General features: G+C 40.2%; 2 long non-coding RNA genes across 2 annotated transcripts in view; both read left to right on the forward strand.

The window, feature by feature from the left end:
* The window catches only part of LOC145530578 (uncharacterized), a 92,119-nt gene that overhangs the window by 15,004 nt on the left and 52,221 nt on the right, over window positions 1–24,894 (forward strand). The window lies entirely within an intron of this gene.
* On the forward strand, window positions 1,113–6,546 carry LOC145528792 (uncharacterized). The gene is made up of 2 exons (XR_014070652.1): window positions 1,113–3,957; window positions 4,490–6,546. It is a non-coding gene; the product is annotated as an uncharacterized LOC145528792 (long non-coding RNA).

The following is a 24,894-nucleotide window of genomic DNA, read 5'->3' on the forward strand; positions in this document are numbered from 1 at the left end:
TCTGCCTGATAATGCAGGAGAAGTGAGTTGGACCACTGGGTGGGGAAGATCCTCTGGAGAAGGTAATGGCGACCCACCTACTCTAGTATTCTTGCCTGGGAAATCCCATGGACAGAGGAGCTTGGTGGACTACAATCCATGGGGTTGCAAAAGAGTTGGACATAAACAACAATATAAGAAATATTACTTGAATGAATTAATAAATGAATGAAATACAGAAAAAAACATCCATTCTTGTCAATACATGTACTAGAGATTTCTCTATTCATATTGCTATGGACAGAAGTGTGCTGTGAATGTAACTTGGGCTCAGAGTGTCATAGGACTGTGAAAGAGGAAGGAAACAAATGTTTGAGTTAGATTTAGGAAGAGTTGAAAGGAGAGTGGAACTTGTACTTCTAAATAGTTTGATTTGAGAGGAAGTTATTTGCTAAAATGCCTTCTGGAAAAGGTACGTGATAGCCTGATGAGTCATGCCGAAGATTAACACAAGCCATTGAGTGTATTATTTCGGGAACATTACCCTGGGGGTTGGGCCAGAGGACAATACATTCTGCTGGTAATCCCATCAGGCTAAGCCTTTGGTCATTAGTATTTCCTTTTGTCTTTGCTTACCTACTTATCCAGCTCACCTGGAAAGTGATCTTCTGATTGCTAAATGAAAATACTGAAATTAGCTCAGAAAGGAAAAAAAAATGCCATTCTTTCAGTAGACTTTGTAATTCTTTGCAGTTTCCTTGCATCATCATTAAGGCAAAGAATTTCACCTCCTTTATGGTTGACACCATTGGAATGTAGGCTAATGATTTTGGAGAAGAACAAGCAGTGTGGTCTGAGCCCTACTGGGTCCTTCCTGGGGTTATGGGGTGGGGGAGCTTAAAAGGGAAAGAGCAAATTCTAGATGAATATTAGATTATTTTAACTGATAAATCAGGAACAATATTTCATTTAGCCAGTAGTGCAAATGATTCCTCAGATCTCATCATATTGTAAAATAAGAGGATTTCATGGTTGTTGCCCAAATAGGATGCTTTGGGAAGCTGTTTTAATTCAAGTAATATAAATTTAACAGGGATGTGTAGAAGTTCAAGGGAAGGTGTTCTGGAGTGACTGGACAGAAAGAATCTAACTTAGAAAATGAGCCAAGCTCTGAACAGCTAAACAAGGCTAGTTCTGGTAAAAAGAGACACTCTAGGGGCTTCCATTAATAGAATCACTCCAAGCTGGACAAACCAGCAGAAGACACCCCTGGCCTCCCACTGAAGAGTTGAAATGGCTGAGTTTGTGAGACACGCAGAGATGGGTTGGCCCAGGTGGAGGGAAGGGACAGGGATACAGCAAGTTCAGGACTAATTAAAGGTAAGAAGCCTCTTGTTGTTCAGTTGCTCAGTTGTGTCCGACTCTTTGCGACCCCCACAGACTGCTGCACATGAGGCTTCTCTGTCCTCCATTATCTCCTAGAGTTGGCTCAAAGTCATGTCTATTGAGTTGGTGATGCTATCTAACCATCTCATCCTCTGCCACTCCCTTCTTCTGCCCTCAAAGTTTCCCAACATCAGGGTCTTTTCCAATGAGTTGGCTCTTTGCATCAGGTGGCCAAAGTATTGGAGCTGCAGCATTAGCCCTTCCAATGAATTTGTTGTTGTTCAGCCACTCAGTCATATTCGACTCTTTGAGACCCCATGGACTGCAGCACGCCAGGCTTCCCTGTCCTTTACCATTTCCCAGAGGTCGCTCAAACTCATGTCCATAGAGTCAGTGATGCCATCCAACCATCTTGGTCTCTGTCGTCCCTTCTCCTCCTGCCTTCAATCTTTCCCAGCATTAGGGTCTTTTCCAATGAATCTATTCTTTGAATCTGGTGGCCAAAGTATTGGAGCTTCAGTTTCAGCATCAGTCCTTCCAATGAATATTCAGGGTTGATTTCCTTTAGGATGGACTGGTTTGATCTCCTTGCAGTCCAAGGGACTCTTGAGAGTCTTCTCCAACACCACAGTTCAAAAACATCAGTTTTTTGGTGCTCAGCCTTCTTTATGGTCCAGCTCGCACATCCATACATGACTACTGGGAAAACCATAGCTTTGACTAGACAGACCTTTGTTGGCAAAGTAATGTCTCTGCTTTTTACTATGCTGTCTAGGTTTGTCATAGGTTTTCTTCCAGTGAATATTCAGGGTTGATTTCCTTTAGGATTGACTGGCTTGCAGTCCAAGGGACTCTCAAGGGGGCCTCTAGAGGGGAATGAGGAGACATCTGTACCCATTCTCCTGGAAGGTCTACACACTGAGGCCGTGTCCTTCAGATGGGTTAGCACACCAGGGACAGATAACTCCTTCTCTGTGTGTTGTCTCCCAGCATTTGACTGAAGCCTTCAACTGAAGCCTTGCTTAAGCCTCTGGCCCCCTTCAGTGCGTGTGCTGCCAGTTAGTGGAAGAGAGGGAAAGAGGCACTTGGGAAGGGGTAGTCCAGCTAAAGGAAGGAAAAGGGGACATGGTTATTCCAGAGAATGCAGTTGTCCTCTGTGAGGGAACTTTGCCCTCTGAGAAGAGAGTCTAATAGAACGCCAGCTGGAGCCACTGCTAAGTCAGCTCAGGTCGTGGTCCCAGGCAGGCAGCTGCTTTCAGCTTTGGCAGAACTTGGGTCACGGGGCCTTTTGTTGTCCAGCGTTTCCTTCACAGGAATGCACAGGGCTCCGAAGACACAGTTTTGTTCTATAAGCTGGGGCCCAGACTAAAGTGCTGTTGAAGGGCAGTCCTAGATTCTCACCCTTATTTGACCATCCAGGTTGTCCTCACCTGCATGTCTGGGTGTGGGTGTGCTATGTGTACACGCACGTGTGGGTGTGTGAGCATTTGAGAGTGTGAGTCTATGTGTGTATGAGTGTGTGCACATGGGAGTTTTCTGTGTGTGCTTCCATGTGTGTGCAGGAGTAGAAGTCCCCGGGGAGGAAAAATGTGAAAGAAGTCATTCATTTTATAATTATTGTCATTTATTGGAGATGGGGGAGTGTACATAGATGATCCAGTTTTCATGAAGTTTTCTCATTATCCACAAGTGAATTATTTCTGTTTGGGGTAGATTATTTTTCCTGAAATCTGAGCTTCCACATAAATGACTACCACAATCTTATAAATGGAGTGAGGGACAGTTATAATTAACAGGGTTTACCCTGCAGATGATTCCAAAAATGATACTGTGTTCAGTATAAATCTAGGCTGTTTCAAGTAAAGTTTGAGTTAAGTTGTAAATATTACAGACTGTTTAGAAAGTTAAAAATAAATTATCTCAAAGGAAAAAGACAGTTGAGTTTTAGAAATGTAATATTGGAGTTTGGCTAGCTCACCTCTGCTGAATACATTCCGTGTGGCACTACACATCATTACCATACATCTTCATTTTATGATCTTCATTTTGAATGATTTGATGGTTCAGAGGTGTGGTAATAGATATGAATTTTATTTTGACATGTGGAAGAAGGCATTTAGATGCGGGTGTGTGTGCACTGTGAAATGATTAGAAATTATTATGGGGTAGAAAATTTGTGATTGAGTTTGAATGATTGAATCTATTTTAAAATGTGCAGAGCTGTTAGCTTTCAAAATAATTTGTGCAGTCAAAAGAAATCAAAATTCATTTCAGTGATTCATATTTAATTTTGAAATAAGCCACGGTTATTTTATTATTTTTTTTAAAGGAATGGCTAAACTACAACCCCATTTTTCCCAAAGAAGAAATGGAGAGAGAATGGTTTCTTTAAGATGAAATTACGAGATAGTAAAGGAAGACACTGGTTGGTTTTTCATTAATTACCTGTTTCTTCTAATTTTAGCTGATATAAGTAAATAGCCTGTTGTGTTGTTGTTTAGTGACTCAGTCATGTCCAATTCTTTGTAACCCCATGGACTGTAGCCCGCCAGGCTCCTCTGTCCATAGGATTTCCCAGGCAAGAATCCTGGAGTATGTTGCCATCTCCTTCTCCAAGGGATCTTCCCAACCCAGGGGCCAAACTTGCTTCTCCTGCATTGGTAGGTGGAATCTTTACCACTGAACCTCCAGGGAATATGGCTTGTTGCGTTAGTGAATGGCTAAGAGTTTTGGGTTCGTGAAGAGAAAAGAACCAGGAGCTAGAGGGTAAGGTAAAAGATGAATGGCTGAGGTCTAGGGATTTGCGGAAGAGGTCAGGCATTTCAGATGAAAAATGAAAATTTAAGGTCATTTAAATCGATTCTTTTCCTATTATCCCTTTAATTGATTCCTTTCTATTTCTTGGGTCCCCTCACTGGGCTTCCCTGGTAGCTCAGTTGGTAGAGAGTCCATCTGCAATGCAGGAGACCCTGGTTTTATTCCTGGGTCGGGGGGATCCCCTGGAAAAGGGATAGGCTACCCACTCCAGTGTTCTTGGGCTTCCCTCATGGCTCAGCTGGTCAAGAATCTGCTTGCAATGTGGGAGACCTGGGTTTGATCCCTGGGTTGGGAAGATCCCCTGGAGAAGGGAAAGGCTATCCACTCCAGTATTCTGGCCTGGAGACTTCCATGGACGTGAGTTTGCACGAGCTACGGGAGCTGGTGATGGACAGAGAGGCCTGGAGCGCTGCAGTCCAGAGGTGGACACAACTAAGCAACTGAACTGAACTGAACTGATGCAGTCATGTATAGTTGCCAAGATTCAGTCACGACTGAGCGACTTTCACTTTTCCTCACATAAAAACCATAAGAAACTACCATCAGAATCTTACCTTTAAAACCCCAAACGGAGACTTGGATGAATGACTGAAGAAGAAAGAAGCAACTCTTCAGCTATTTGGACTGATCATTAGGATGCACCCCTGTTTGTTCTGTTTTTCTAATTGTAGTCTGATTTTTCAGGATCACGCAAACATTCAGTTGCAGATCTAATGAAACAATAGTTAAATTACTGTTTTCAGCATTGTGGACAATAACATGAAATGAGAAAAGATATGGGAAGAGAAAATGTCTGAAGTCTCAAAAAATGACACATAAGTTTTTTTATCCATTTATATTTGCATTAAATAACTTACTAAATAAAACAAGTAAAGCAGTGACATTGAAGTCTTGCTCCCCAAAGACTTCTCACTCCCTCTCTATTTTCTGTGCTAGATGTCCCAGGAGGTGGTGGCAACCAGAGAAAACTTTTCCACTGGTCAATGGACATGAAGGGCACAGATGAGTGTCTTAGATCATCTTTTTACCTTCCTAGTATCTCCCGGGAGTGTCCTTTGGCAGAGCTTTTTTTCCCTAGAGGTCTTCAATCCATAAAATATACCTATTTACGGTCAGAAAAGTTTTCAATGGCCACTGAAAATTTCAAAATGCCTTTTTTTCTATTTTCTTCCTAAAGTTCAGAAAATCTGCCTTTATTCTTCACAGTCATGGCACATCATTGGATATGACTTGATTTTTATTGCCTTAGACATATTTATACATATCATTACTTTATGACCCATGCTCTTTACCAATTAGATGGATTAGCAGTGATTTACAAGCAAAATATACAGTACCCCCATTAGAACAAATTTAATTGTATAACAAGAGCAGCAGTAACAGCACCTAACATTTATTTTGCTTTTTAAAAAATTTGCAGGAAGTTACATGTACTAGTTCACTAACTTTTGCACTAATCCCTTGCAGTATGCACTATTTATATTTTTATTTTATTTATAAGGATAAGGACATTTAGAGAGGCTACTACCCTTTCTCAACATCTGTAATGAAGGAAAGAAGGAATCTGATTTTTACTGAGCAATTACTATGTGTCAAGAGTTACAGGATGGTTCCCTCAAGGAGTGAAGAAGTGAAGAAAGTCTTTACACCAGAATCCCTACACTAGGAAAATTAGTCATTATCAAGCAGAAAGGTGATCTGGTCACCTTGTGCTCAGTCCTGTCTGACTCTTTGCAACCTCATGGACTGTAGCTTGACAGTCTCCTCTGTCCTTGGGATTTACCAGGCAAGAATATTGGGGTAGGTAGCCATTTTTTTTCTCCAGTGGATCTTCCCAACCCAGAAATCACACCCAGGTCTCCCCTATTGCAGCGAATTCTTTACCATCTGAGCCACCAGGGACGCCCCTAGGAGAATGAAGGCATTCTTAGTGAAGTCTTGCCTTCTGTGTATGGAGATTCTTCCTTCCTCTGTTTGCAGGTAAGCTAAAACTCTTCTCTGGAAATTTTTTTGGATGTAAGAAAATTCTTGAATCCTTGTTTGGCTGAAGACTTAAGTGTTCTGCTTTTTAGACAATTCTAGAAAATAAGCGTGGAAGAATCTGAGGACAGATATAGTGAAATACAAAATGTCCATCCATTTACAGATAACTAGATCCAGTTGACCTACAGAGAGATATTATAAAACCTAACTCCAGAGGTACCACTAACTCTATTTTCGCCACACTCAGGGGTGTCTAAATGATCTGATTTAATGGCATCATACTATGCTAGTTTGCTTTTTCTTAAAATCTTAGCAGTGAACTTTGAGGAGACACCCATGCAGACCAGACAGGAGTCTTTTCTAAAAAAAAAAAAAGAAAAACCTAGGAAAACTCATATGACCCTTGCATTCTTACTGACTTTCTGTTCAAAAGGTGTCCTGGCGGTTAACTCCCTCCCTATTGGCTGGACTGACACAGTGAGACACATTTCTGAGACTATGCTGACCTTTAACACTTCCGGAATTGGTTTACATCTGAGCCTATTTCTTCTGTAGCAGGATATAGGGCAGGATAATGACTGAGCTGAGTTTGTTCAGACTTCAGTTGAACTTGAGACATTTACTCAATGTCCCCAGTTTTCCATTCTTACTATTATGGGTTGGGGTGGGGGCGTTTATTACCCTGAGCTTGGTAATATGCACACTTATTTGCTAGGATATTTGTAGGAAGATGCTCATTTGGCAGAGGTCACAGAGAAGTCAGCGCGGAGGTCTGGCACTTGCTCTTTATCGAGCAGGTAATTTTTCTGAGGAAGCATCCTTGGCGCCCATAATGAGAGTGAATGACTTAGCCCTAAAAGGTTCAAGACCCTTCCCAGGCATTCGATGGAATGAAATCTTTGAACGACTGCCCTCTCCCTGCCCCCTCCGAGATGTCATTTACCAGGTAGGGATTGTGGCCGTCCTGGAGCAGATGTTTGCAATTTGGGAATTCAAAGAGTATTATCAAAGATAACGATGTGCTTCTGAGTCACCTGGAGAGCTCTGTCTTCACTTGCAAAGAATCGGACTGCAGAGGAACGCCGAGCATGCATGGAATCCATGCCATGCTCCTTCCAAGGAGATGCGAACCCTCCACACAATGAAATCAGGGGCCAAGAGGCGCGAAAATGAAGGTCGGCCGACGGCAGTGTCTGCTCCGGGCCTTTGGAGCGCAGAGCTGTCTTGGTATCAAGCTAAGCTCTGGCCTTTGAAGACGTTCAGTGTCAAAGGGGCGCTGCAGAGAGCAAAGGTCCCTTCTCTTCATGGGATGCATCTGTCTGAGCCTTTTCGCGCTGGTTATGGGTGGAAGGGGGCATTTTCCTCGCCATGGAAGTGACCTGTCATTTGAAAGGTTAAGGTCACTGAGTCAAAAGCTCCGTGTTGCTGATGACTGAGAAACTGTCTGCGAAGGTCCCCGACACCCAGGAGGGGACCGCGGCTCGTCTCAAAGACCCGAAGAGGCAGAAAAAGTCAGAGCAGCAGGTCTCAGCGGCGCAGCCCACCAAGAGGGACCTCTTCTTTGTTTGAGGGCGTGTCACACTTAGCAACCTGGCAATCATTGGAATTTGATGAGAAAAGAATGTTGGTCTAAAGAAAACGTACATCATTGTGTGGGGTGTGATGTGTGATGAGCTGTGTTTGTATAAAAACGTTCGGAGGACTTGAACCATGACCCAAGAAATCGCGATGGTCATCTTCTTAATAAAAGAAGTGTTAGTCTCTCAGTCGTGTCCGACTCTTTGTGACCCCATGGACTGTAACCCACCAGCCTCCTCCGTCCATGGAATTCACCAGGCCAGAATACTGGAGTGGGTAGCCACTGCCTTCTCCATCTTAATAAAAGAAAACGTTGCTAATTTAATGCTGGACCCAAAATGATCCAAAAGTGATAGAGGCCCCAGCTGCTGTGTGTTAGAAAATATTTCTGATGAAATATGACAAGTGCCTTCAAAAATAAAGATATAATTGAAATACTCTTTCTAATGAAACTTTTTTTTTTTGATGCCCAAGAAGTCATGAATAATATTCGAAAGTAGAAAACATGGTCCCTTTATAACCTTTGCAAATTCAGTTGAGTGTTAAGCTTCTTTTAAACTCTATTTACAAAGAATTCTACCAGTTTTCAACTTGATATGGTGGATTTAATTTTACTGTGCAATTGGAAAATTGACTTCTGTATACTCCTGAGGATTTTTTTTTTCTTTTATACAAATTGGATTTCTAAAATTCGTTATTTTTCAATAAAATGCATAGCTAATGCTATTAAAGCTTTCTAAACCTTTCTACTCCCTTTCCCTTTTGCTTGAGGTAGATATGGGTTTGTAGCTGATGTATGGGAAAAATAAATCAGAAAATACTTTAAAAATGAGAATTCTTAGTATGCCAGGCTCACATTTTCCAGTAGGGGGCAAGAAAGTACTGCATATAAAATCCACAGTTCTTTTTATTTTATTTTTCCCGTGCACCTTTGCAAACCAATTAAGTTCCTGAATTGTGAAATGCTAAGCATGTTAGGGAAAGGAATATTTAAATCCATTAAATATAATCTTGCCTGTATATCAGAGGGCTATTAAGCATGATCTTTAACTGCTCAGTGGATCTCTCTGGGAGACAGAAGAATGAATTGGGGAATTTGGGAAAGGCCGAGAGAATGGGTTGTATAGCACTCTGGCCAAGGTGTCTTGTCAGCACCAGGAGGCATCAGTGGAGCTCAGCCACAATGCCCAGCTCTCTCTGTATATCGCCAAACAAAAGTAAACCACAATAACAAACACATTAAAAACCCGACCTGTTAAAACGCCGAGTACCTTGTAAGACAATTTACTGTACTGACTCACCCTCCTAGTCATTCAAGTGGCCCTGTCAGTCTCAAGTGGCCGCTGTTAGTCTGTGTTAGAGACAGGCAGTCTTTAATTTATGTTACAGATAACCAGTTCATGCACACACTGGCCAAAGCAACTGAGAGAATCCGTTACTCATAACTGATTCAAGCTATAAACTTTCTAGCTACGGTGCAAGCACTCAAACATCATCTATCTAGTTCTTCCAGAACAGATTTCTAAATCCAACCTGTACATTTTTACTAGACTTAAAAAAAGGAAAAAAAAAAAGACCACTAATTCAAATGCATTTTCCGTGTTTTTTTCCTCCCTCAAAGTTCTTAATTTTGATGGGGTGTTTTTTTTTCCCCTTACTCCAGTTTTTATGGGAAAAATAGCTTGTAAAATCAAATCAATTTACTGCATAATGCATTTGGCATAAACATATATATGTTGTCAAAAGCATTGTTTTGGAAAATACTCAGTTGTGTTGTTTCAAGTATAGTATTGGCAATCATTTTTGTGTATTGTAATACATCTAAAGGAAACATAATGCCATTTGTCATAAATTTACCACTATTCCTTGGTCTGTGTAATATTTATTAGCTATATAAGTCAATCACTTCCATATGATCAGGTTATGTTCCTTTGGTTACTTGAAACACAGATGGTTATTTGAACATAAACTAAGGTTCTTAGGGAAAGAGGTTTAAGGTACAGTGATGTAAAGACAATGGTAAAGTTGTCTCAATCAGGTAAGTGGCTTCCCAAAGGATATTGTCATAGTTTATAATCTTTTCCTTGGAAATAAATTTACTTTGTTTACAATACATTGTATTTTGGGTGATTTATACAGACAGTAAAATGGAATACTAAACTTGACTTCCTTTTAGAAGTAAATTTTAACTTTTAGTAGACTTGTTTCATTTGTGATGGAAACTTGGAAGATCAAATGTAGGAAAAACTGCTTGACATACTGGAGTAATGATCAGGATTCCTTAACTTATAGGTGGCTTTGACATGACAAGCAGGTAGAACCTTCAGATGAATTAAGAAATGGTTTATGGGCATTTGGGGGTTTACTGGATTTCTCTGGAAACTCATTTCTCTACTTTTGCCATATTTGTTTTTATTGTATTTCTAAGCATTTGTTTTGCTTCTGTTTCCTTTTACAGACAGGAGGAATTTGATGGGTTCTTAGTAAAACATCTGTATCAGGGTCCTATTAAAATGCTTCTGATGGGGCATCAGTAGATTTTTTTTCCTCCCTGATTTGTATTTGATAATTTTTCTTGCCAGTTAGAAAATTAAGATATGTGGGTATAAGGAAGAGACTCAAGACACATTCCACTTGTTTTAGTTAAAATCATACTCCTGTAAGAGGGGAATTGAAGTGGTTTTCTCAAAGAGGTCTTCAGTAGATGGGAAGTTATTTTTACTCATCTCTTGTCTATAAGTTTGAATTAGCTTCCTCACTGGAAAAAAGAAGGAAAATGTTTTAAAGCAGAGCATAGATTGAATTTTTAACCAGATTTCTTCATATCCTTTTTATAGAGGACATTCTATATCTTTAAAGTTTTATGTTTTAGGTTTTAAAAAATTATTATTACTTATTTGTATTTGAAATATAGCTGATTTACAATGTTGTGCTATGTTCAGTTCAGTTCAGTTGCTCAGTTGTGTCCCACTCTTTGCAACCCATGGACTGCAGCACGCCAGGCCTCCCTGGCCATCACCAACTCCTGGAGTGTACTCAAACTCATGTCCGTTGAGTCAGTGATGCCATCCAATCATCTGATCATCTGTTGTCCCCTTCTTCTCCCGCCTTCAATCTTTCCCAGCATCAGGGTCTTTTCAAATGAGTTAGTTTTTCACATCAGATGGCCAAAGTATTGGAGTTTCAGCTTCATCATCAGTCCCTCCAATGCATATTCAGGACTGATTTCCTTTAGGATGGACTGGTTGGATCTCCTTGCAGCCCAAGGGACTCTCAAGAATCTTCTCCGACACTACAGTTCAAAAGCATCATTTCTTCAGTGCTCAGCTTTCTCTATAGTCCAACTCTCACATCTATACATAACTACTGGGAAAACCATAGCTTTGACTAGATGGACCTTTGTTGGCAAAGTAATGTCTCTGCTTTTTAATATGCTGTCTAGGTTGTTCATAACTTTTCTTCCAAGAAGCAAGCATCTTTTACTTTCATAGCTGCAGTCACCATCTGTAGTGATTTTGGAGCCCCCCCCAAATAAAGTCTGTTTCCATTGTTTCCCTGTCTACTTGCCATGAGGTGATGGGACCCAATGCCACGATCTTAGTTTTCTGAATGTTGAGTTTTAAGCCAACTTTTTCACTCTCCTCTTTCACTTTCATCAAGAGCCTCTTTAGTTCTTCTTTGATTTCTGCCATAAGTGCTATTTTTAGGTATACAGCAAAGTGATTCCGTTATACGTATATGCTTATATATATATATCTCAATTCTTTTTCAGATTCTTTTCCATTATACATTTTTACAAGATATTGACTAGAGTTCCCTGTGCTATACAGTAGGTCCTTCTTGGTTATCTATTTTATATATAGTAGTGAGTATATTTTAATGAAGACATTCTACATGTAAATCAAACTGAACCATTAAAATACTCTATCATAGTTGATTATGGTTTTAAATATTCTGAAGAAGAGAACTACTCTGAAAAACTTTTGTATTATTTCATTAATTTGAGATTATATGAATTTACATATACATTTATACAATGCTAAAACAGTGACTTTCAGATCAACTTTTCCTCCCCATGTTAGAAAATGGGAAAACAGGAAGATGTTATGCATTTGTTTTCTTCAGCATTTGGAAAAAACTGGACCAAAAGAAGTTAAGAACGGAAAATTAAATGGTCATATTTGGATAATTATGTATTTTGCAGCCAGATGAACTCGACACACTTTACTGTAAAGAGTAGGGCTGTTGTATGCAAGTTCGTTCTGGTCTTGCTTTTGCAAAGTGTAAGAGTTCAGAGAAACATTTAGAGTGTGTGGTCCCTCCAATGGGGAGGTTTATTTTCACACCCTGCTTGGAGATCCTGAATGGTGTAACCTCCTCTGGCGCTCAGGCTTGTGAAATGAGAGTCTGTCTGCCACTTGGGAAGGAATTCCTTAGGCGCTGGTGGATGCTTTGGTTGGAGTGAACTAGAGATTAATTACCATTACCTGGAGAAGCTGCAGAAACTGCTTCTTCTATTCAGATTGCTTCTCTCCCAAATTTGACTTTATTTTGCAAGAAGAGCAGTCACATGGTCTATAGAGAAATGGGATCTCTAATGACTAGTGGGTGTTACAAATTTTAAAGGATCATAGGCACCTAGGAATATTTGCATTTTAGCAACTGGTTTCAACTGGTGTCTGAATTAGTAGACAGAGACACCGTATGTTATACGGTCCCTAGATATATCATTCTAATCTCGCTTTTTATCTCTGCCGTGGTTCCCTTTTGGCATTTGTTCTAGGGAGGGTCATTCACTATTTACGACATACAGAATTCATTTGCATTTATCACTCTTCTGAATTTTTTAATTGCCAACAACACGGATTACGGGGCGCAAATCTGCGACTGTTATGCAAATCATTCTGCAGGAGTTTCCTGCCTGTGACCCTTTTTATACATAGTGTATGTGTAACAGTTTAGACACCAGAAAATAAACTCTAATTGGAAGTGCGCCCCGCCCTTCTGTGCACTTCCCCAAGTGTGAACAGAGCCCATTTTGAATGGTTTCTGTCAATTTCCTATCTAGCTAATGTATGTGCTTAATTTGGTTTGACCATATGTCTAGAAGAAACAGTCCTCTGAAGTGGTTCCTGTGCGATATTATCAATACCTACTCACATGTGGAAACAAAGGGCTTTCTGACCAAAGACTGTAGTGTGTTTTGTCATGGTCAGCACTTTAAAGCCAAACTATTTTGGTGTTTCATGCATTTGCAACTGTAAATTGAAAAATTCTCATTTTCTTTTGAAACCCAGGACTTGGCATTTTTCAACAATGCCCCCTTAACTGTAATGTGACTAGATCTATTTTATTCACATATTGAAGATGGTTTGCCCATGTCCCCCAGGATGAAAGGTATTTAAAAAACACTTAAAATCAGAGTGATACAAACTTTCTGAATAAAAAATAAGCAAATAGAAATGAGCTCCTCAGCTTCAAAACAATCCCCAAATCCCTGGTTTAGATAAAAGCAAAATGAAAAACTGTCTTTTAGCTTGGGGTCATTTGGAGACAGGCCGAGAGACATCAGGAATGATAATTTATGAGACTGATTATTTTCTTATTAACTTAGCCTTGACTAGAAAGAGGAAGATCATTGAAAACCTAACACGAAAAATGTTTCCGAGGAATTGAACCCAAGGGATAGAATTGGGTCCAGCGACCACCATGCCATTTGGAGTCTGAGTTTGGAAGAAGAGGCATTTTGACTTAATAAAGAGAATATTTATCTCTCCAGTGAGCTTCCTTAGGGGATATAAAGTTTCTGGTCGCTGGGAGAACAGATGATCACCCGGGACACATGTGTTAGAGAGAATACGAACATGAGCTGTGCGTTGAATTTCAGCTCCAGGGTCCTTTAACCATTAGCGACAAGGTTTCTGAAGTTCTTACTTGTGGGAATAAGCAGGATCTTCTCTGATGCTCAGGCATTTCCTGTGTCTTACTCAGATGGGGATAGAAACCATGCAGACAGCCTAGTAAATGATATTAACAATCAGACTACATGATCTATAACTGTTCCTCTTTTTCCCTCGCTCTCCATTCAAATTCTTCTCCTGTAATACTAAGAAGTCAGTTATTTCTCACCAGGGACAGAGTGGGTCAATCACTTTTCCAGTGGTTTCTCTGATTCATTAACGACTGTGCTATAGGAGGAAAGTAATTAAGAGAGGGGAAAATCCCCAACAAAATCTACACCTCCAAACTGAGGAACATAGCGATACCGAGAGCCAATTCCTTGAAGGAACTGAGGCTTCCAGAGCTGCCAACCTGGCAGCTCTTCAACATTTAAAAATTTTAAAAAGGGGAAAAATACCCAATCTGCCAAGTGTCACTATACTGTCAATAAAATCAAATGAACTGCTTTCTTTGAATATTGGTCCCCAAGGAAAAGAGCATACTGATTACTTGAAACTGATCACAGCTTTAAAAACTGCTTTATTCCGGGTATTTTTCCTTCTTAACTATTTTATTAAGAATAATCAAGTATTTTTCTATTATAAAGTTGACCTTTGGGATAAATTAATCATTAACATTTTAGACTATATAGATTGTGGCAACTTTGGAGCAGGGCTTTTTATTTTTTTATTTTTTCCTAGCATGCCTAGAGGCCTAATAAAAGTGATTCGGAATATTAGACCTATTAGTACTGTTTGATTGGAATACGATTTTTCCTACTTTGGGATTTTCAATGTAACATTTATATATATTTCCAAGAAGCATTGACATAAAACTCAACCTGGAATGTTGACAATGAAAACAAAACAAGAAAAATAAAAGCTGAACTTTCATTTGAGAAGGAACCGAAGTATGATTATCAGTGAAAACCTGTAAGCACTATAAAAGGCAAAAGGGATCAGAAATACAAGTTATCATCCAAAACATACAGAGGAGAAGGTGTTTCTAATGGGCATTTAATGAGAAATAAGTTGCTGAAACTCTAGTTATTGCAGTGTTGGCTGGAAGGAAATGAAAATGTGGCACTAAAAACAAAATATCTTTTGATTAACTACAATTTCAAAATCAAATTAAAAACTGAAACTGATTATAAACAGAACGGGTAAAATAACAAAGTTCAAAAAATCTCAGAGACTCCACATACTATACCACTGGTCACAGGTGTTAAGAAGATGTTGCTGTTCAGTCAGTTAGTTGTGTCTGACTCTTTGCGACCCCAAAGAGCAAGGGACTTCATGTCTCCTTGGCAAGGATTGTAATGTCTTCAGCCTTCTCCAGGTAATCAAGGCGAATCTCAAACATACAAACCCTGGAGTGCGCAGGTTACTTTGTGAATGACCGCATTAGAAGTGGTTGATGTGATGGTTCTCAAAGCAAATTGTGTGACTCTCACTGTTCAAATCTCTCTGGAATTATAATCTGATGTGCAAAATATGTGCTTATGAGTATTTACATTGCACTGGAGTCTTTGAAATAAAGAGGTGTTTGAAGATACATACATGCATCACTCTTTCCCTCTTGGACTTAGTAACTTTGTTGATCCACTTTGGGGAAGGACTGTAAATAGCAATATGGTGGACAGCAGGCGAATGTAAAGATTTGGAGGAACTGCTGATTGAGAATTCCTGAACTTAAAAATAAGGAATTCCTGAACTAGTCACATCAGATGCATTAATGGATTCACTCATTCATCCACACACTGGCCCCAGATCGTCACAGATGAGTCACATAGAGGCTGTAGCTCTCAATTACTTAGAGACAGGAGAAAGCGCTTCTCCTCTGAAACTTGTCTAAGTCTCAGAGATACATTACGGATGCCCCAAATAGATGAGGATTTGGGGGTTCTTTGCCAATAAAAGGCATGTGGAGACCATAACAGTTTTCACAGAGCAATTTTGTGCTTTTAGATGGAAGCATTGGGAAGTTTCAGGATATAAAGCAAAAAAAAAACAAAAACAAAAAAACTTCTAAATATAAGTATGGAAGAATGTTGAAGAACTAAATGTTGTTAACTCTATATGTGAGAGAAGCACGGTCTTGGTGGAAACACCAAGGCGTCAGAATAAAAAAAGACAAGGATGGGGGTTATGTTTAATTTTTTAAATGCTGTGTGACCTTGGCTATATTAGTCAATCACTCTGATTCTTAGTCTCCTAAGAAATGCAGCAATAGTGTAGGCCAAGTATGATGATGATGATTGTGGACGTTAGAAATTAGATGACAATTTCACACACACATTTTTTTTTCCTTCGTGTGTGTGTGTAGATGTGTGTGTGCACAGGTGTGTATGTGTGTGTGCGCACACCATATATTTCTACTACTGCTTCCATCCTCTAGCCTGCCCAATAGACTTGACGGAGTGTTGTTGCTATGTGACGTCAGTATTAGGCATTAGTGATTTGCACAGATGTTGGTCTTTTAAAGACAACTGAATTGGGTGGCAGAGGTAAGTCGTGGTCTCATTCATGTCTTGATAGCATCTATGAATGCTCATAAGTCGTTTGTGCTAAGCTGAGGGTTCTCTTTACTCATTTAGCTTCTCATCCACCCCGTGGAGGAGGTGTTGTTATCTCATTTTACGGCAGGAGAAATTGGAATCTGGAGAGCTGGGGTGATCTGCATAGGTTAGTACTTAGTGGGGTTGGAATATACACATTAGGACCCCAGACCCATCCCCTCCACATTACATTGTATGACAGCATCCTCCCCACCAGACTCCATCACACACAGAGTGAAGTCAGGAAAGGAATTGTCTATTTTACTGGGACAACAGTGTTCCCAAGTGTGGTGACATCTTGCTACAACATCTGAAGGTTTAATCATACTAATTTAACCATACTTGTACTGCAGGCGGATTCTTTACCATCTGAGCCACCGGGGAAGCATCCATACCATTGCTAGATCTAGTTTTTTTTTCCTTTGGGAAACTTTATTGTTATTGTAGTTGCTTAGTTTCTCATTGCGTCCAACTCTCTGGAGCCCCATGGACCATCGCCTGCCAGGCTCCACTACCCATAGAATTTTCCAGGCAAGAACACAGGAGTGGGTTGCTGTTTCTTACCCCAGGGGATCTTCCTGACCCAGGGACTGAACCCACATCTCTTGCTTCCTGCATTGCAGGTGGATTCTTTACCACCAGCGCCACCTGAGAAGCCCCTGGGAAACATTAACAAACTTAATTAAAGAAAATTTGAGTAAAATGTATTCTGTCTCTCCAAAGATATCAGCAAATCTGTGCCTTATATATTGTGGATTTACTAGGACAGAACATCCTTTTTTTTTCTCTCTCCAGTGTGTTGATGTGTCCCCGGTATTTAGCATGATATCTGGCAAATAGCCGGTGTTTTGAAAATCATTTTTGACTGAATATAGTAAAAGATGTTTTGGAATATAATCCTGGTTTGGTCAAATAGTAGGATTGCTTCAGGATAATGCAGACTGTGTTCTACCTATCGCCTCAGGCAGTCTTACTTTTCTCTATTTGTACAGAATTGGGTTTGTATCCAGACTTGATGGCTTCATTGTTTGGAACAAGCATGATTATTCAGGTTCAGTTCTGAGTTTTTCTTTCTTTTTAAAAATCCTCCATTGTTTGTTTCTCGAGTTGAATCTGGATGTGTGATAGACTCAATTTATTAAGATTGAGGGGACACTTAGCTCAGGGCCTGGCACAGAACGATGATAAATATTTATTTCTCCTCTTTCTTGTTAGTACTTAATGACATGTCTGCTGACTCTGCCACTGTTGATATTTGCAAAATTTCTGGACTAACAATGAGAGAGTGATGTCAGTGAGATGGGCTGAATCCATCTTTTGTTTTAATAATATGCATTATCCCCAAGTCTGTGATGGGTTTTCCATGAGTAAACAGGGTGTTCAGACTCCAACTCAGAAGACAAGTAGAGATTTCTTTGTTATAAAGTTTCATAAAATAAATTATCCTTGTTTTTATTTTGTTTGACTTTATTTAAATGATGGTTTTAACATATCAGAAAACTGATTTTTTTTTCTTAAATTGCAGGTAACATGAACATCTAAGAGTAAAATCTTTTGATCTAGAGTGTATTTTCATTTCTTGCAACTGTTTATTGCTGTCATTACGTCTACATGGTTGGAAATGACCTCTGTGCATATGTGAAATCGATACTGGGAGCTTCCACAGTGTTTCTCCTTTGTGTGCAAAGTTGCTTCAGTCATGTCCGACACTTTGCGATCCTATGGACTATAGCCCACCAGGTTCCCCATCCATGGGATTCTCCAGACAAGATTACTGGAGTGGGTTGCCATGCCCTCCTCCAGGGGATGTTTCCAATCCAGGGATCGAACCCGTGTCTCTTATGTCTCTCGTATTGGCAGGAGCGCTCTTTACCACTAGTGCCACCTGGGAAGCCCTGTTGTTGTTCTGTTGCTAAGTCATGTCTGACTCTTTGCAACCCCATAGACTGCAGCACACCAGACCTCCTTGTCCCTTACTGTCTCCCAGAGTTTGCCCAAGTTCATGGCCATTCAGTCAGTGGTGCCATCCAACCATCTCATCCTCTGTTGTCCCCTTCTCCTTCTTCCTTCAATCTTCCCCAGCATCAGGGTCTTTTCCAAAGAGACGGCTCTTTGCATCAGGAAGCCAAAGTATTGGAACTTCAGCTTCAGCATCAGTCCTTCCAGTGAATATTCAGCCTTCTTTGTGGTCCAATTCTCACATCTGTACGTGACTACTGAAAAGACCATAGCTCTGATTATATGGACCTTTGTCCAAAGTGATGTCTTTGCTTTTTAATACACTGTCTAGGTTTCTCATAGCTTTCCTTCCAAGAAGCAATCATCTCTTAATTTCATGGCTGCAGTCACCATCTGCAGTGGTTTTAGAGTCTAAGAAGAGAAAGTTTGTCACTGCTTCCACTTTTCCTCTTACATTTGCCATGAAGTGATGGGAGAGGATGCCATGATCTTAGTTCTTTTAATATTGAGTTCTAAGCTGTTTTTCCACAATTACTTTTGACATCTAGAGGCAGAATTTGGCTCTTCACCCAGACTTAACACTTTTTTATCCTCTGCCTTTGAAATAATCTACTGGCAGGTTGTGTTTACTTACCCTGGGGTTCTGGAAGTTCCCTGGAGCTTTAGAAAGCACTTTTACTCATAAGCTTCCTGTGGAAGTTACTGCTTTGTTTCACCGCTCCCACATGCTTTTTTTTTCTTCCTGTTTCAGAAGGAATTATCCATTTAAATGGCTGCAGGTCCCCTGGTTACTCTAGTCTGTAAGCAGCACTGGTCATTGTCTGTTATGCCACCATCAAACGTCTTTGAGCTCTAATTCTATTAGCATCTGTCGCCCAGTAAGACAGGGGAGGCTTGAGCTTGGGCACGGAAATGCTATGTGGATTCAATGTTGGGCACCTTAGATACACAGGTGGAGGGTTGGGTTTTTCACACGTCATCTTCGTGCCAGGGGGTCTTTAGACACAGGCTTCGTGTCTGGGTGGTGTCAGGGCTGGGGACCAGGTTTAGACCTTCTCAAGATCTGTAGGTGCCTTGAGGGTAGGAGGAGGGCAATGAGCTTAGTAACAGGGAACTTGGCACAGACAGACTCTGTGATCAAATATTAATAGGCAGATCTTCTTTCCTTCTCCTTTCCTTCCTTCCTTCCATTTCCACCCAGGAGTAAACACTGCCTCCACATGTAGAGAGGTTCGCTTGCACGGGCTCATCTCATTTCTTTCTCTCGTGTTTGTTCCTTTTTCTCATAGCTTGATTCCAAAAGTAGCGAGAGCAGTTTGCTTGTGCTATTGCAACACTTTCCCAATGGGTTTCCTATTGACTTTTTGTCATTTTGGTTTTTAAAATTTGTATTCTACACTGTAGTGACGAATATCTATCTACAACATAACTGTAAACTGTGTCTCTTCTTCAGTTAAAACATTGCAAGGAATCCATCTGGCAACAAGGATAAGACACATTTCCCACGCTGGCCTCTGCTGAGCTCAGAAATGGACCTTCCTCACTATGGTTTTCAATTCCCCTGGTCACCAAGCAAACTGGTGCTCTATCATATTGTTCCTGGGCTAGAATGCCTTTCCTCTTTTCCTCTGCTCATTTTATCTATTTCCATTTATTCTTTAGGCCTCTTTTTAGAGTTTACTTTCCCCAAGAAGTGTTCTCTGATGCATAAATCCAGCCAAAGTGCCCCTTGTATGATAATAGAACTTCCTACATACTCATCAAAGGTTTACCATTGATGTTAGTCACAGGGTTATTTTTCAGTGTCTGTCATGTTCATTGTTGCAGCCCCAGCATCTATAAGAAGTTCTAATCGGCACTTTTAAATCATTGTATAACTTCCCCTCATCAAACACTTTACCAAATGTGAATGCTTCATAGTCATTTTTATTGGACTAGACAACTTGATCTTATTAAATTCATACTACAATCTATAGGGTAACTATTCCCTTTATTTGAGGGATTCCCTGCTGGTTCAGTGGTAAAGAATCTGCCTGCAGTGAAGGTTCAATCCCTTGGTCAGGGAGATCCCCTGGAGAAGGAAATGGCAACCCACTCCAGTATTCTTCCCTGGAGAATTCCATGGACAGAGGAGCCTGGTGGGCCACAGTCCATAGGGTCACAAAACAGTTGGACATGACTTAGTGACTAAACAACAGATTATCTTCATTTTAATGGATGATGAAGATGAGCCTTAGATAGCTTAAATATCTACTCATATCTCTGTTAAATGTCCAAACTGGAATATAAACGTGGGTTTTTCTACTTCTAGAGCCTATTACCTTAATTATTCTAGTAGACAGAGCAATTTTTTAAGAAATTGGTTACATAGCTTCGTTTCTTGGAGTCTAATTCAACCAAATCATAATGCAGTTGGTCTTGCGCTTGTGCTGTGTTAGTTTTCCTATTGCCGTTGTAACAAATTACCACAAACGCAGTAGTTCAAGATGATACAACTTTATTATGTTCCGGTAGGCTAGAAGTTCAACAAGGGTCTTACTGAGATAAAACCAAGGTGTTGGCAGGGCTGTGGTCCTTCTGGAAGCTTTGGGAGAATTTGTTTCTTTGCTTTTTCTGGCCTCTAGAGGACACTCACATTCTTTGTCTCATGGCCTCTTCCTTCGCCTTCAAAACTAAGAAGACAGCATATCCCTAACTCTGCTTCACTCATCACATCTTCCTATGTCTTCTGCTGTCTCCCTATTCTACTTTTTTAAAAAAAAGATGTTTCTTGATGTGATCATTTTCAAGTCTTTATTGAATTTGTTACAATATTGCTTCTGCTTCATCTTTTGGTTTCTTGGCCGAGAGGCATGTGGGATCCTAGCTCCCAGACCAAGGTTTGAACCTGCACCCCTGCGTTGGAAGGCAAAGTCTTAACCACTGGACCACCAAGGAAGTCCCCCTATTCCACTTTTGAGGATGTTTATGATTACTCCATGGCTAATCCAGCTGACTAGCAACCTTAATTCCATCTACAATTTTAATTGCCTTTGCCATGTAATTTAGCATATTCACAGATTCCAGGGGATTAGCAGGTAGATATCTTGGAGGTGATGGGAGCATTATATTACCTATGACATATGCACAGTATTAATAGGCTTTGCTGCCTTTACTGACTCTAAAATATGCTCACAAAGATGGCAGAGATTGGAGTTGACTGGTGACCCAGACAAGCTTTAGAGGAACAAAGTACCTTACTGAAACCCTCAGTTTGAATTGTCAGTGTCCCAAATATTGGTCACTCTCTAAGAACTGACACTGACACCATTTACAAGAAACTTATGAATATCTCAGAATACAAATTTATTTTTTTGCTATAGGAAGCTTTGCAAATTGATACTGTCATCCACAATCCATGTATTCTCTCCCATGGAGGCAAAATTGAATTTAAAAAAGTTAACTGGAGATAAAATTCAAGCTATGGAGGTAGATCATCTTAAGCACACTTTCTCATGGCTAGGACAGTTAAGTGATTCCTGTCCTTAAGAACTATGTTGCCTTAATGGTCAGAAAGACTCAGCCATCTCTCTCCTTTGGCCCGTATATGATGAAGTCTGCCAAGATCTCAGGATGTCTCTTTTATCTGTCCCACAACATAACATTCTTCTGCCCACATGTTCTTTTTAATATTGAGTTATTACCAATACATACTTAAGAGATATGAGTGAGATTCCTAGGTCAGGAAGATCCCCTGGAGGATGGCATGGCAACCCACTCCAGTATTCTTGTCTGAAGAGTCCCATGGACAGAGGAGTCTGGCGGTCTACAGTCCATAGGGTTGCAAAGAGTGGGACATGACTGAAGTGACTTAGCATGCACAAATACTAAAGCTAAGCTTTCCACAGGTTTGACTCTAGAATCCATCTTTCAATGACCAGGATTCCCTGATTCGTTTTTTTTTTTTTTTCTTCTTGCCACTTTTTGAGATAACACTTCTCCTATGCTGACTTCACCTTATGGATACTGTCATCAAGTAGCTATTTCTAGTTTATCTTTTAGAGAGAAAATTACCTTTCTCTTCCCAGAGGTCATTTCCTGTATTGAGTATTTCCTTTGACATCTAACTGGCTGTAGGGATTATATGCTTTTAATAACCTCTTTCCATCAAGCACTCGTGGCATCCTCCATTCAGAACATCATCATCTACTTATTCTCCACTTTATCAGGGAGGCCTATTACTTTTCCCTGAATCTGCCTTGAGCATTCACTGGTGGCTGAGCCCTTACATTTTCTCACTATATTCTTAATATTAGTGTGAATTTCTGTCTCATTCTCCAGGCCTTTCTAATCTGAGATAATGGCTTTTATTTTACCTAGGGACCTCTTTGGAAAATTTTTTTTTTTGCTTATTTCCCCAAACATAAAACACATCTCTTCAGATCCCTCTGACAGTTTTCACCACCATTTTAATAGTTCATGTGACTTTATATTCTGAGGAATGAGGAATTATGTCTTGAAAATGTAGCAGAAGACCGAACAGGTGGAAAATGTACTCAATCTGTTGAATCTGCCATTTCCCTATCTACCCAGATCTTATTCATGGCATAATTAGTTCATTTATGCCTAGAAACCCTTTTATTGTATCTCAAAGAATTTTCACAGATAAAGGAAATAATTAAAAACTTGATCTTTCAAAATCCATCTTCTGTCTTTACTCTCAAAGAAAGTGAAGAATGCTGATTGGTATTTTAATATCAGTAACCTATCAAAGTTGCAAATTGTTGATTTCTTTTTACTGTAACTTGCTTAGCAATTAAAATGGTGTCACAAAGATGAAGTTTTTAGTTAGGCTTAGCAGGAGAACCATTCCTCAAGGAAGAGCAGAGAGAGAAAGATTTGGTGTAGGATCTCTTCGTACAGTTGTATGTAAGTAATGCTGTGGGAAACATCACACTTTCTGATAGTGCCTTGCAGATGAAGTATTTTACCACTGCTATAAATAAAGTTTTAAAATATTTTAGTGTCTCGGAAAATGGAGGAATTATACTAAAGGACATTATCATTCTCATTTGGCATATTCTAGCTTCTGAATTATGTATAAATTGTTGAAAGAAAGTTTGATTCTTGCTATGATATATAATAAACAGCCAGGAAACTAATTCAGAGGCACCATTTAAGAAAAACCCTTAAATCAGAGGTGGCTTGATTTGCACTTCCAGTAGTTTAATATTAATTTTCCTGGTCCTAATACAACTGCATTAAAGTGAACTTTAAAGTAATAAAATTAGAGAAAAGAAAATAAATGATGGAAGTTTATAAGGAAATGGGGGTTTTCATGTAACTCGGGTGAGAGTCAAAGTCACTCCCTTTTCCTCTAATTTATAATGTTAATTTTGCAAGTGTTAATCTTTCTCAAAGAACTTGAATTCGTGATGAAAAGAAACGCTCAGTTTCTGAAACATTAAAGGCCTATTTTCTGAAGAAACTTCTACAATGAATAGTTTTTGTGAAAAAAAATCACCATGCCAAAAAAAGCGAGGATGAGGAAACTTTAAATTCAGATTCCCTATGAAGGAAAAAAGAAGTGTTAATTCCTGGTATGTGACCTCATTTCTGGAGGAAGTAGTTGGACATTGGAAAAGAGAAAGAACCAGAATCTTTGGCCTGAGTGTCCTCACTTCCTTAGTCACAAAGGTGTGGTTATGCAGTCAGTTCAGGCAAGTACTATCAGTAAGCACAATCCTTTTCCCACTTAGCAACTTACAAACACAGGAAGATTGATCTGGGAGCTCATTAAAGGAATATTTCTGGAGCTGGGCACCACCATGTTGATTCTAGATCCCCTTGATCTACGGATCTTTGGTTCAAGTCTCAGGAGGAGGGAATTTCTCATGCAAAGGAAAGGCATTTATTGGACAACTAGTAACTGAGGTGGTGTGAACTACTAGTGTTCAGCGTGGGGAGGAAGGTGGGGGGGTCATAAACCCGTTGTTGAGAACCAGTGGCCTGAGGCTGGGGGTGGGCTCTAGGGGCAATTTTTTCCTGGAGTCCCCCCGAAATTGCTTTCAGTAGACCGGGTCATGGGCCATTTCCCCTGCGGCACCACTTGACTTTCGATTTTCCCGGGCTTACAGAGGTGTCTTCAGAAGGAACACTTGCGTGCCGCCATTTTGTGTCTGGGCTCGCAGGTTTCATTCTTCCTCCCTCCCTTTCCTCTCCATTCTTTTCTCCCTTGGTTGCTCCCTCTTTCCCTTCCTCCTTCCTGCCTTCTTTTTTCATCCTACTTTTTCTCTTTGCTCCTCTCTGAGTCTCCTTACTCTTTTTTGCTCTTAGTATGTGCCTCCTCCTCTATTTGTTTTAAAATATTCACTCAGTCAGACTTTTCTCCTCACTGGAGTGAACCCCAGGTGTTCAACGTCCCTTAGCCCAACCCTGTGCTTGAATGCATCACCTCTGCTTTATCCTTGCTCATCCACCTCCTCTTCCAATGCTTCCAAAAATGAGAATTTATTACCACAGAAAGTGGTCTACTCTTTTCTGGGGGTAGTAACAAATCTGTGGGCTTCCATGGTGACTCAGTGGTAAAGAATCCGCCTGCCCATGCAGGAGATGTGGGTTCAATTCCTGAGCGGGGAAGATCTCCTGGAGGAAGAAATGGTAACCCACTCCAGTATTCTTGCCTAGAGAATTCCATGGACAGGGGAGCCTGGAGA

The sequence above is a fragment of the Giraffa tippelskirchi genome, chromosome 12, assembly GCF_054371585.1.
Source record: "Giraffa tippelskirchi isolate mGirTip1 chromosome 12, T2T-mGirTip1v1.2.pri, whole genome shotgun sequence".
Lineage (NCBI taxonomy): Eukaryota > Metazoa > Chordata > Mammalia > Artiodactyla > Giraffidae > Giraffa > Giraffa tippelskirchi.